Raw genomic sequence first — 14,559 nt, 5'->3', positions numbered from 1 at the left:
TAAATAGTACTGTTACATCCAGACTGTTATGACATACAAGATATACAAATATACAGTACTGTTTAAGAGACAGTTTCTAAAAGAGAGTATATACATTTGAGGGGGAAGAAACTGTACATTGGAGGGGGTTGGGTTTGGACATTTACAGGGGCCAGTTTCGAATGACAGCCTCCCGTAGGTGCTCTTTGAGAGCGGTATTCACTGACTGTACAAGCTTGGCAATAAGGTTGTTGTGCACAATCGGCGTAACAAATGTGTGCGATGTCGTGGCGTAAGTATTAAACATGTTCAATACGTAAATACATCTCGCTAGCTTTTGAATGAAAGCCGTGGGTTGCCAGGTCGATGGAAAATCTCATGAAACATTTTACGTCATTTTAAGTCCTATGGGGTTGAACGACTTATTGGTGAGTATGTATAAACCATGCTTCGAATTATATATGCTGTATTCCGCCCGCATACCGAACTGAAAAGTAGTGGTAGTATGTGTGCCTAAGTCATAAGGGGGTTATGTGCCCATGTACATGTCAAAATACTTTCCAAAGGTCAGTGAATACCACGACCACAACACCAGAGGGAGCTCCACAAATCATGTTAAACCCAGATTCGGCTCAAACAAGGGACTAAACACGTTTCGCGATTATGCCACATCAATGTGGAACGCCCTACCCAAAGCTGTAAAGGAATGTGAAACACTACCCACTTTCAAAACCACTCTCAAAGAGCACCTACGGGAGACTGCAATTCGAAACTGGCCCCTGTAAATGTCCTAACCCAACCCCCTCCAATGTACAGTAAATGTCCTAACCCAATAATACACGAGACCCTCTTCTTGGGACCAAGTAAGGTTTTGTCGATATTCCAATGTACAGTTTCCCCCACCTCGCCTACCCAACCCACCCACCCTCAATGTACAGTTCCCCCACCTACCCAACCTCCTCCAATGTACAGTTTCTACGTCAAATGTATATACTCTCTTTTTTAGATGCTTTTTGTATCACAAACAGTACTGTATTTGTAAATCTGGTATGTCATAAATGTATAGATGTAGCAGTACTGTCTATCTGTATGTTGTGTATGTCATATATGTTATGATGAATTGAAAACGGGGGACCCTGATGTAAACAAGACGAAAGTCTTTCTCTGGTCTGCATCCCCTTAACAATTGTGTGTATTGAGCTGTACTGTATTGTACCCATTCTGCAATCTGTTAATACAATTTTCAATCAATGAGCGGCACGGTGGTGTAGTGGTTAACACTGTCTCCCCCTAGGGGCACGGTGGTGTAGTGGTTAACACTGTCGCCTCACAGCAAGAAGGTCCAGGGTTCGATTCCCGCTTGGGGACCAGGTTTCCATGATGCCAGTTACCCAGGTGGGGTATCTCCCAGGCCTTTCTGTGTGGAGTTTGCATGTTCTCCCCGTGCTCGCAAGGGTTTCAACCCCCGATAAGATAAACCCAATGGAAAAACATGCACAACAACAGATCGCTAACGCTGTGGCGTCCTTGACGAAGACGGACAGGAGCACTTGGATCTAATCTAATATCCTGCCTGACGCTGTCACAACAAATGTAAGACCATGTGAGACGTGAACGAGGGAGTGAGGAAGGTGGAGAGGGGAGACATATCTGTGATGTGAGACCATGTGAGACGTGAACGAGGGAGTGAGGGAGGTTGAGAGGGGAGACATATCTGTGATGTAAGACCATGTGAGACGTGAACGAGGGAGTGAGGGAGGTGGAGAGGGGAGACATATCTGTGATGTGAGACCATGTGAGACGTGAACGAGGGAGTGAGGGAGGTGGAGAGGGGAGACATATCTGTGATGCTCCACACAGCAGCTGTGCTGTGAGCGTCACCTTCAACCTCTGGAGACAATCAGTGCAAAGTCAAGTGATGCATTTTTATAATATAATCCACTCTGTTTTTCAGTGATATACATGAAGAACAGTTACTTCTAACAGGGTCACCAGCCTGGCAGTGTTCCTCTCATATCAGTGTTGGTGTCTATATATATATATATATTAATCTCCTGTCAGTTCAAGTAATGTTTGTAACGTAATGTCTATTTATTATATTTGTATTTATCTAATATTTGAATAAAATTGGCTCCAGCATTGTTCTGCCCCAGTGATTCCATGCTTTGAATGTCTGTATTGTCAATAATGCAGTTTAGTGAACATGCTGAGAGGTGATTTCTAATAATTAGTACTACTAATATTTGTTTTATACTTGAGTGGTTGTTTTTAGTTTTTTTGTACACATTATTATTATCATGACATATTGAAAAAATACATAATGTGTTCATTATCTGGGGTGGTTTCGTTGTTCCTTCTGAATTGAAATAAGCGAATTATTTATTTCTTGCCGTTTATTTTATTTCTTGTCCATCTTTATCATATTATAATAGTAAATATATAATTGCAATATTGATATTTTGATGCACAATTTGAATGCAGTATTGTTACAGCTAAATCAAATTATCTATATACAATGGCACATTCTTTTTTGTTTTTTTGCATTAATATCTATTGTTGTATAAACTTGTGCTAAAATTACTTGTGCTAAAATTACTACCGTATATGAATTTGATATTTTTTTGCCGGTGATCTGTGAAGCGGTAGGCTGTGACACATACAACCCCCCCCCCCCCACCTCCTATGTACAGTACCCCCCCAACCCCACCTCCTCCAATGTACTGTTTCTACGTCAAATGTGTATACTCTCTTTTTTTGACTCCTTCTGTATCACAAACAGTACTGTATTTGCAAATCTGGTATGTCATAAATGTATAGATGTAGCAGTACTGTCTGTATCTGTATGTCATGTATGTCATATATGTTATGATGAATTGAAAATGGGGGACCCTGATGTAAACAAGACGAAAGTGTTTCTCTGGTCTGCATCCCTTACCCATTCTGTAATCTGTTAATAAAGTTTTCAATCAAACAATAGTGCTCCCTCTGCGCTGCGCTGCATGACAGCTCTCGGAATACTTTGGGCAGCCGAAGAGTGCTTCCGCGTTCGAGTTTTGCGCTCCGATTGGCCAGGTCATGTGACATGTGCGCCAATCGTGGGACAGCAAGTTCTGCTCCTATTTCCGGGTCTAACAGCCTGCAAACTACCTGGCGTTCTATCCATAGATATCTATAGAACACTAGATAGCTTAAGGCGGAGTCACCAGCGTCACTGAACCGCCGCCATCTTGCTCCAGTTAGCCTTGAGTGAGAGTGAGTGAGCTGCACAGACAAAAATACTCATAACTCGCTGAAATATTGACGGATTTACAAACGGGTTGCTTTGCTATAAACATCAAAGATGTAGTTATGATACTGCATACTTATAAAAAAAAATTAAAGATGTTTTTTTTTTACAAACCGCTTGAATCATAGCCACGTTAATAATGCTTGTAATAAACCAAACCGTTTGTAAATCCGTCAATATTTCAGCGAGTTATGAGTATTTTTGTCTGTGCAGCTCACTCACTCTCACTCAAGGCTAACTGGAGCAAGATGGCGGCGGTTCAGTGACGTCGCTCTCCATTGGCCGGCAGCGCGGGCAAGCTATCTAGTGTTCTATATATATCTATGGTTCTATCGCCCTGCTCTAAGACAAACTCTAACCTTAACCAACTTCGAACGAGCGCCTAAGCTTAACCAGTGTAGACACTTGCGGTCCCACGATTGGGCGTACATGGCACATGACCAGAAATGACCTGGCCAATCAGAGACGTGGAAACGCAGGCCTCCGGAACAGGAGACACGTCACGGCTGGAGGGAGAATCAGAAGCAGAAGATATCATATCGCCGCTCAACCTTACGCCAAAAGTACACAGGTAAATCAAACGGGGCTTTTGTTTGACTAACTAATTGTGACTGTTATTTGTATTTCAGCTTATTGTTATTGTTTTGTTGGGAGACATGTCGCGGCCTTACAGTTAGCTGTGTGTCGAGGAGACGAGCTTTAGCTGCTAACTGTTAGCTCTGTTAGCTCTGCTGGCTAACTGTTAGCTCTGTTAGCTCTGTTAGCTCTGTTAGCTCTGCTGGCTAACTGTTAGCCGGGAGACCAGCAGACGGTGGGCTAAGTGAGATGGACCTGCCGGGTCAGGAATATACCAACACGCGGTCTCAGTTTATAGCTAACGTTACCTCAAGTCGGTTAAATGTTTGACGAATGCAAGCAAACCGTCATCTTAACAGCCGTTAGCACGTTAGCTGCTAGCTAAGCCAGTTAGCAACCACCATGAAAAATTAGCTGAGCGCAGTGTTATCGTTTGAACTTTGGATGCAACACACCTCCGTCTGTTATAATAACGTGATGTATAAACGCTATAGATGTTCACTTTCCACAACGGTACGTACTTGTCTTTAGTGTAGAATAACTGTTAGCTCCTGTACTGTAGCCGCACGACCAAGGTTCAACAGGACACAGCCATGAGCGGTCGCAAATTCCTGAGCTCCCGGAGCCCTCGTCAATACAGCAAACAAAAGAGATTTTGCGCACATTTTCTCCTCGTTATGTTTTGGATAACGGATTCGTACCTCTACTCAACGATGAAGCATAACAAGACAGAAGAGGAGAGAAGAGCAAAAATAGAAAAGGAGGTACACAGCGACTTTTATTTCCAAAACGGCACGGAACATAAGCACCTGGCCGTGGGGACAGCGACCGTTCACGCAACATTAACGGCCAATCCTGAAAGAAAGAACAGACCCCCGAATGGCAGAATGGACCGAAAGACCTTTTTGTCCCTTATCCTGCTACTCTCGGGAGACATTCATCTAAACCCAGGCCCGGTCTTGACCAGAACTCAGGCGAGAAGACTTGGTCTGGCAGCGCAAGAAGCGAGGGAGGTTACCATCGCGACCAATATCAACAACTCAACCTGTGGCTACATCCACTGCGCGGACGGCAACTCTTCCCAAATGACGCCGCAGCAGATGAGTGAGGCAGAGACGAGAGGAGGTGAACCGAGGGTCGAAACCATGACGACCATCCCGACGCGGGATTTAAACATCTCGACGCCCGATAGCCGGCTAGCCAGCGGAGCTAACGGCGAAAACATCCAGGAACAAAGGACTCTGGACCGAGTCCTTTGTTGTACCAGCACGGCGCGGGTCCCGACCCCCCCCTCCCCCCTTCCCACCCACGTCAACAAAGCCCCCCCAACCGGCAACCCCACAGCAGCACCAGAAGACCATTACCTGGAACTCGAAGACATCAATAACACAGCTAATAAAAACGGACTACACATCTTTCACCTTAATGTAAACACCTTTTAGCATAAGCTGGACGAATTAAGAAACCTGTTTATGAGCGGTAAGGTAGACATAATATGCTTTACTGAAACTAAACTTGATCCATCTGTAACAGACCCTGAAATAGAAATAGAGAACTATACTATAGTCCGTAATGACAGAAACCAGTATGGAGGTGGTGTTTGTATGTACATACATAAGGACACCAAATTCATTACCCGTACTGACCTTCATCATGAGACAATTGAAACCGTATGGGTGGAAATTTTATTTGAAAGGGCAAAATCTGTTCTAGTCGGCACAATATACAGACCGCCAGATCAAACTGGTTTTTATGATACTCTGGATGTGTGCTTAGCTGGAGCTGAGGATGCGGAAAAAATTCGTATTGGGGATTGGAACACGGATATGCAACAAAAAAATGCACCCGTCTTCAAATCCTTCAATAGGTTTTGTGATCTGCACGGCCTCAGCCAACTAATCACCCAACCCACAAGGATATGTGAATCAACTCAGACTACCATTGACCTCATACTGACCTCTGACAAGTCCAAGATCTCCAGTAAAGGGGTTATAGCATGCGGGTTAAGTGATCATTACATGATATTCTGTACCCGCAAAAAGCTAAAACTAAAGGCTGGCTGTCACAAAACAGTCACATCTAGAGACCTCAAAACCTACTCTAGCGAGGCCTTTAACCTTGAACTGGAGAGTCTGGACTGGTCAGATGAACTCAATGGTACACTGGTTGAAGAAACTTGGCTTGGCTTCAAAACCAAATTCTCAACAATACTAAACGACATGGCCCCCCTAAGAACCACCAGGGTAAAAAATCGCGCTGAGCCATGGATGCACACTGAAATACTGACCGCTATGAAAGCCAGAGACAAAAAATGCTCTGAGTTTCGTAAAAGTCAGTCAAAGCTTACCAAAAGCACGAGCAGTGAACTCCAAGACCACGTGACTGAACTCAAACTAGAAAGAAACAGACTAAGAAATGACGTAAACTCCATGATCAAAACTGCTAAAAAAAATTTCATCAATGACAAAACCGAGGAAAACAAAAATAAACCACGTGAACTTTGGAAATTACTCAACAATCAACTAGGCTGCAGTAAAAAACTCAACCAGGTTCTCAAACATAAACATAAAGACGGACAACACGCTCATCACAGACAAGCTGGATGTAGCCAATTACTTAAACACTTTCTTCACAAACATAGCCACAACACTGGTAAACAAACTACCCTCCCACTCAGGGCAGTATGGGGTAGAACACATAGTAGCATACTACATGAACCTAGGCGTCCACAAAGACGACTTCAAACTGGAAATAGTAACTACAGATGAGGTACTCAAAAAACTGAGCGCCCTCCAACCAAACAAGGCCACTGGCCATGACAACATCCCCTCCAAATTCCTCAGAGACTCAGCAGCAGCCAGCAGCAGCCATCACCCCAGTCATCACACACATAATAAACCTCTCCATAAAACAGGGACACGTCCCCAAGGACTTCAAAATTGCGAGAGTAACACCCCTGCACAAAAAGGGCAGCAAATTAGACCCGGGTAACTACCGCCCTGTTTCTATCCTTACATCCATCTCGAAAGTCATGGAAAAAATAGTATACGAACAGATCGAAAAGTACCTCGCGGAAAAAAATCTAATCTACGAATTCCAATCTGGCTTCAGAACATCCCACTCCACTGACACATGCCTTCTCTACTTGAACGACCACATCAAACAAGAGGTGGACGCGGGCAAATACTGCGGCATGGTCATGCTGGACCTACAAAAGGCCTTCGACACTGTCAATCACACCATTCTGATTGACAAGCTAAAAGCAATTGGTTTTGATAGTTTATCAGTGAGCTGGATACAATCCTACCTGGAGGGGAGGGAACAGATGGTGGAAGTAAACGGTACCCTATCCCCCCCCCTCACAGTGAGCTGTGGTGTTCCACAAGGAAGCATACTAGGACCGCTACTATTCCTAATTTATGCAAATGACATGTCGTCAGCTTGTGACTGCAACTTGTTCCTGTTTGCGGACGACTCAGCCCTGCTGGTCTCTGACAAGAACAAGTTACAGGTTGAAAAAGCCCTCAGCTCGGAACTAGGCAAAATCTGCATATGGCTCGCCGACAACAAACTATCATTACACATGGGCAAAACAGAGTCCATTCTCTTCGGTTCAAATAACAAACTCAGCAAGACCGACGGCTTCTCGGTTACAGTGGGTGACAATATTATCACAAGGAAAGATGAAATTACCTACCTGGGTTCCATCCTAGAGGCTAATCTTTCCTGTGACAAAATGGCATCCAATGTAATAAAAAAAGTCAACCAACGAACGCGATTCTTGTACCGGATCTCCTCTCTGGTAAACAAGAATACCCTGAAGACTCTAGCAGGAGCACTCATTCAAGGGTACTACGACTATGCTTGCACCTCATGGTACCAAAGCACCTCAAAGGCACTAAAAAACAAATTACAAACATCTCAAAACAAGCTAGTCAGACTACTACTTGACCTGACTCCTAGAACCCACCTCACCCCTGCCCACTTTGACAACCTAGGATGGCTTAGAGTAGACGACAGAGTACAGCAACTTGCAATGGGCCTGGTCTACAAGATACACTACGCGACCAAGGTACCCATGTACATAGGCCTGCCGCGATAAGCAATAAATCGATTAATTGCCGCGATAATTAAAATTAATGCAATGATTTTGACGGGCGCGATTAATTGCTATTTGCGCGTTTGTTTTAATGAGGCGGAACCAGTGCCCCTTGTCAGTCACTGTCCGTGTTGGGAGGCGGGCCGCTGGCTTTACTACAGAGCAGAGAGCACAGCACAGGGGCTCCGTGGGGCAACACCACATAGCTTAACTACATTTCTCAATAGTGTTGCTCCTTTTAACCAAGTAGCGTTATTTGTAGTGTAACGTTAGCGTTTTAACGTTAGTAGCTAACGTTAAAACTAACTTAAAGTTAGTTGTTCACCAACAATCTCAACATTTGTTTTATCATTAGCTCATGTCGATCTACTAGTAGCATCAGCAAGCTAACGTTAGCTGGCCCCAGTCCACTAGCAGCATGTCGATCTACCAGCAGCATCAGCAAGCTAACGTTAGCTGGCTCCAGTCCACTAGCAGCATGTCGAAGTAGTAGTAGCATCAGCAAGCTAACGTTAGCTGGCCCCAGTCCACTAGCAGCATGTCGAAGTAGTAGTAGCATCAGCAAGCTAACGTTAGCTGGCCCCAGTCCACTAGCAGCATGTCGAAGTAGTAGTAGCATCAGCAAGCTAACGTTAGCTGGCCCCAGTCCACTAGCAGCATGTCGAAGTAGTAGTAGCATCAGCAAGCTAACGTTAGCTGGCCCCAGTCCACCAGCAGCATCAGCAAGCTAGGATAATAACAACAATACTTCCGGTCCGGTCGGTGGGCTTCAAAATAAAAGTCTAAACACCGGAAAAGACGGAGCGGTGGGCTTCAAAATAAAAGTTTTGGGAAATAAATTTCTAAAAAAAAAAATCTCTAACCGGTCGCAATAATATCGCTTATCGCGATATTTTCGGGGGCAATTAATCGCCCAGCAAAATTTGTTATCGTGGCAGGCCTACATGTACATGTCAAAATACTTCCCAAAGGTCAGTGAATACCACGATCACAACACCAGAGGGAGCTCCACAAATCATGTAAAACCCAGATTCGGCTCAAACAAGGGACTAAACACGTTTCGCAATTATGCCACATCAATGTGGAACGCCCTGCCTAAAGCTGTAAAGGAATGTGAATCACTACCCACCTTCAAAAACACTCTCAAAAAACACCTACGTGAGACTGCAATTCGAAACTGGCCCCTACAAATGTCCTAACCTAGTTGTACAGTAAATGACCAAGTAAGGCTTTGTCAATATTCCAATGTACAGTGTAAAATGTGTGTGTGTCCCCTACCCAACCCCCCCCCCCCCCCCCCCCACCTCCAATGTACAGCCCTCACCCAACCCCACCCCACCAACCTCCTCCAATGTACAGTTTCTACGCCAAATGTATATACACTCCTTTTCTGGACACTTTTGTATCACAAACAGTACTGTATTTGCAAATCTGATATGTCATAAATGTATAGATGTAGCAGTACTGTCTATCTGTATGTCATGTATGTCATATATGTTATGATGAATTGAAAATGGGGGACCCTGGTGTAAACAAGACGAAAGTCTTTCTCTGGTCTGCATCCCCTTAACAATTGTATGTATTGAGATGTACTGTACTGTACCCATTCTGCAATCTGTTAATAAACTTTTCAATCAATCAATCAATCAGCATGGCTGTTAGCTAAGTAAGCTAGCTAGCTAACACGAGCTAAATGTGTGCAGCTGGAGTGTAGCAGCTGATCGGGAAGTAAATACAACAGAGTGTTTAGAGTTCTGCCATGTTGTAGACAAGTCAGGTAGTTTACTTCTAACATATCCCTTTGATTGATTGATTGAAAAGTGTATTTAACAGATTGCAGAATGGGTACAGTACAGTACAGCTCAATACATACAAAGGGGATGCAGACCAGAGAAAGACTTTCGTCTTGTTTACATCACGGTCCCCCATTTTCAATTCATCATATGACACACACGACATACAGATAGACAGTACTGCTACATCTATACATTCATGACATACAGATTTGCAAATACAGTACTGTTTGTGATACAAAAAGAGTCCAGAAAAGGGAGTATATACATTTGATGTAAAAACTGTACATTGGAGGAGGTAGTGTGTGTGTGGGGGGGGGGGGGGGGGAAACACTGTACAAGCAAAACTGTACATTGGAATATTGACAACATACTAGGTAATTTACTGTACATTGGAGGGGGTTGGGGGGGGGGGAAACACTGTACAAACAAGCAAAACTGTATTGGAATATTGACAACCATACTAGGTAAATTACTGTACATTGGAGAGGGTTGGGTTAGGACATTTACAGGGGCCAGTTTCGAATGGCAGTCTCCCGTAGGTGTTCCTTGAGAGTGGTTTTGAAAGTGGGTAGTGATTCACATTACTTTACAGCTTTAGGTTGGGCGTTCCACATTGATGTGGCATAATTGCGAAAACGTGTTTAGTCCCTTGTTTGAGCCGAATCTGGGTTTAACATGATTTGTGGAGCTCCCTCTGGTGTTGTGATCGTGGTATTCACTGACATTTGGGAAGTATTTTGACATGTACATGTAGGCCTGCCGCGATAAGCAATAAATCGATTAATTGCCGCGATAATTAAAATGAATGCAATGATTTTGACGGGCGCGATTAATTGCTATTTACGTTTGTTTTAATGAGGCGGACCCAGTGCCCCTTGTCAGTCACTGTCCGTGTTGGGAGGCGGGCCGCTGGCTTTACTACAGAGCACAGCACATTGTGTCTATTCTACTAGCATTAACGTTACTCATACAAACAGAGTAAACACAGTTTTCAATCAATCAATCAACAACAACATTAACGAGACCCTCGTTGTGTCTATTCTGCTAACGCTAACGTTACCTCTCATTGTGTCTATTCTACAAGCGTTAACGTTAGCTAGGCTGTCTATGCTAACGTTAACGAGCATTAGGCTAACAAGCTGTAACGTTACCAGTCGCGTCTATTTGCTAACGTTAGCATTAGGTAATAACCGGTTTAAAATGGATGGTGATTACCTCACGTTGTGTCTATTCTACTAGCATTAACGTTACTCATACAAACAATCAATAGCGAGTTATATTGATCACGCTATGTACGATAGCCATGCTAAAACGCTAGCACAACATTAGCACCTAACCTAACAACAAGCCTTAACAAGTCAGCGATCTTTTTGCGAGACTAAACTCTCCGCTCGGTGGCAAATTGTGTTGATGTCGGTTTTGTTTAATCAATAAATGAGGCAGAATACACAGTGACTGTATCCTTTGTTTATTGCACTTGTGCCTGCTGCAAACATAATGATTATGAAATCCTAGAGACGCGTCTCTATTCAGTGGTCTGCAGTGTTTCACGTGACTTTTCTGGTACCCAAAAAGTACCTGAAATAATCACAACAATACTTCCGGTCCGGTCGGTGGGCTTCAAAATAAAAGTCTTAAACACCGGAAAAGACGGAGCGGTGGGCTTCAAAATAAAAGTTTTGGGAAATAAATTTCTCCAAAAAAAAATTCTCTAACCGGTCGCAATAATATCGCTTATCGCGATATTTTCGGGGGCAATTAATCGCCCAGCAAAATGTGTTATCGTGGCAGGCCTATGTACATGGATGGGTACCTTGGTCGTGTAGTGTATCTTGTAGACCAGGCCCATTGCAAGTTGCTGTACTCTGTCATCTACTCTAAGCCATCCTAGGTTGTCAAAGTGGGCAGGGGCGAGGTGGGTTCTAGGAGTAAGGTCAAGCAGTAGTCTGACCAGTTTGTTTTGAGATGTTTGTAATTTTGTTTTTAGCGCCTTTGAGGTGCTTTGGTACCATGAGGTGCAAGCATAGTCGTAGTACCCTTGAATGAGTGCTCCTGCCAGAGTCTTCAGGGTATTCTTGTTTACCAGAGAGGGGATCCGGTACACGAATCGAGTTTGTTGGTTGACTTTTTTTTATTACATTGTATGCCATTTTGTCACAGGAGAGATTAGCCTCTAGGATGGAACCCAGGTATGTAATTTCATCTTTCCTTGTGACAATATTGTCACTCATTGTAACTGAGAAGCCGTCGGTCTTGCTGAGTTTGTTATTTGAACCGAAGAGAATGGACTCTGTTTTGCCCATGTGTAATGATAGTTTATCAGCGAGCCATATGCAGATTTTGCCTAGTTCCGACTCAACTCAATTTACATGTTCGAAAAGGAGTAGGAAGAAGTACACTTATTTAATCCTACCCCTTTCCCACTACTCAAATGAGTGCACTAATTTAAAACAAATATATATATATGCAAAAAAAATAAACTATATGTAAAACATGAAAGAAATAAAATAGAAATGTAAACACCCGTGAATGTCAAGTCCCTTCCTCATCCCTGTACCTCGTGAACATAATTTCCTTATAAATCAGTTTGAATTGTCTCATATTTGGACATTGCTTTAGCACCACATTCAGACCTGACGTTACATTTTCCTGCTCGATACTAAATTAATTGATTGTTTTTGTTTATAATCCAGACATCCAACCGGCGTTAGCAGGCTAGCTAGCTCAGTGTGTGGAGGGGTACAGCTGTGCTGAGCTAATGTTAATCGTCCAAGGACCCTCATCTGAAAATCTATTTGTTATCACATAGGATTTAATCCAGAATTCCATAACTGTATACTGTAAGGGGAGCGGGAACTGGGAAGAGCAGAATGGTCATTCTTAGAATAGAATAGAAATACTTTATTCATCCCGAGGGAAATGTGGCACTACAGATCGCTCACAGTAAACGGTAAACATTTAGGTAGTCAAAAACAAAAGTCATGAATAAGAATAGAAATAAGACTAAGAATAAAATACGGTCTGGGATATACATTTTCTATGTTATGTATATACATTCTAATATAACACATACAGTCAAAATATACAGTGTACAGTAAAAAGTGTGGAATTGTACAGTGTCGATTTAAGAATAAAGTAAAATTCAAATAAAAAGCTAAATATTTTGTGTGTCATGTTTCCAAATAAGATTGGCCACAACAAAATGCTTTCTACTTCAATTTGTTGGTTAGAATAGAAGATTACCTCCGTTGAAACTTCACTGAGACTAAAAGTAAAAGACAGTCTTTTTGGTTTGGAGTGATGTGTGCCATCAACCGGAAACCTCTCGACAGTAGGGATGGGTACCTTTCACATTTGTACAGGTACCTGTGAATCATTACCGGTACCCAACGGTACCTTTTTTCGGTACTTTAGTCTCAATAAATTTCATTTACATACCTCAGTCGTAAAAAAATAAATAAATCCAAACTTCAAATAACTACAATTTCGACAGTTTTCGGCTTGTCATTGCTCCGACTGCTTTGTTGTTGAATCAAGTCAAATCCTAGGTAAGCATATATTGTGCGTGTGAACGTTGACATGAAAAGAAAAAAGTTCACTTGATTCGATACTCTGTAGTACCGACGTGTTTCGGTTCGGTGCCTCAAAAGTAGAGTTGTTCCGATACCGATACCAGTATCGGAAATGCCGCCGATACTGCCTAAAATGCTGGTATCGGTATCGGCGAGTACACGTAAATTCTAGCCTCCGATCCCATGATGTAATTTATCTCCTGCCGAGTCCTGCGGAGAGTGAGGATTATAAAATGAACATGTTTTAAAGTGTGATGCTGTGTCATTTTAACAGCAGATACACTTTCTTAAATTCCATTGTCCCCGACAGTGCGGTGTGACGGGGAGCTCGGACGGGAATCGGGATGTGTTTGGCTGGTGTTATGATAGCATTAGCTGGAAAGATAGCTAGTTGGAACAACATCCGCTTTAACGTTACATCAAATCAGATGATCGCCTGTCCTTTCTCCAGGACCTAACACTGTCCGTGACCGTCTATCAACAATAATGCACCCACAGTGAATTGTATTTAAGTTAAGTAGCTACGGACTAGCGTTAGCTGACTATTACTAACGTTATCAAATGTCAATGCGGGAAGACGAGCTAGGTCAGTTAGCTTAGCTTGATAACGTTACCGTGTCTAAAGTTGGTGCATAATCCAGCAATAATGGCTGCAGACCTGCAAGCAAAGTACAGCAAGTGCCAAAGGATAAGAGTCTGAGGCGGAGTTTCAAAAGAGAATGTTGAATATTTATTTTGCATCAAAAATCACAACATGAACGTTCTATCTGCCACTAGCTTACAGACTGAATAGGGTATATCTGCAGAGCCACTGAGTAGCGAGTGCAACACCGTTTAATGTCCGTGTGGATCATTGGAGTAGGGTATATCTGCAGTGCTGTAGCCCATACTCATTGATTAATGATACTAATACAAATCTATACAATCACCTGTTGTTGAATAAATACCATTACTTTCTAGTTATTACTAAAACACAGTATAACAGTATCCGAAAAAAATATATATATAATTTATATAATTATTTTTATTTTTATTTTTTTTATGCACTGGTATCGGATAAATATCGGTATCGGCCGATACCCAAAGCTTAGGTATCGGAATCGGATCGGAAAGGGAAAAATGGTATCGGAACATCTCTACTCAAAAGTACCGAATTCGGTACCCATCCTTACTCGACAGGGTCGTTAAGATCAGCGGCAAGATCATTGGGAAGGACCAGGAGCCACTCAGCAGCATCCACAAGAAACGCAC

Source organism: Notolepis coatsorum (assembly GCF_963971535.1).
Source record: "Notolepis coatsorum genome assembly, chromosome: 13".
NCBI classification, from domain to species: domain Eukaryota; kingdom Metazoa; phylum Chordata; class Actinopteri; order Aulopiformes; family Paralepididae; genus Notolepis; species Notolepis coatsorum.
The sequence above is the reverse complement of the archived record's forward strand: the minus strand, read 5'-3'. Positions refer to the sequence as shown.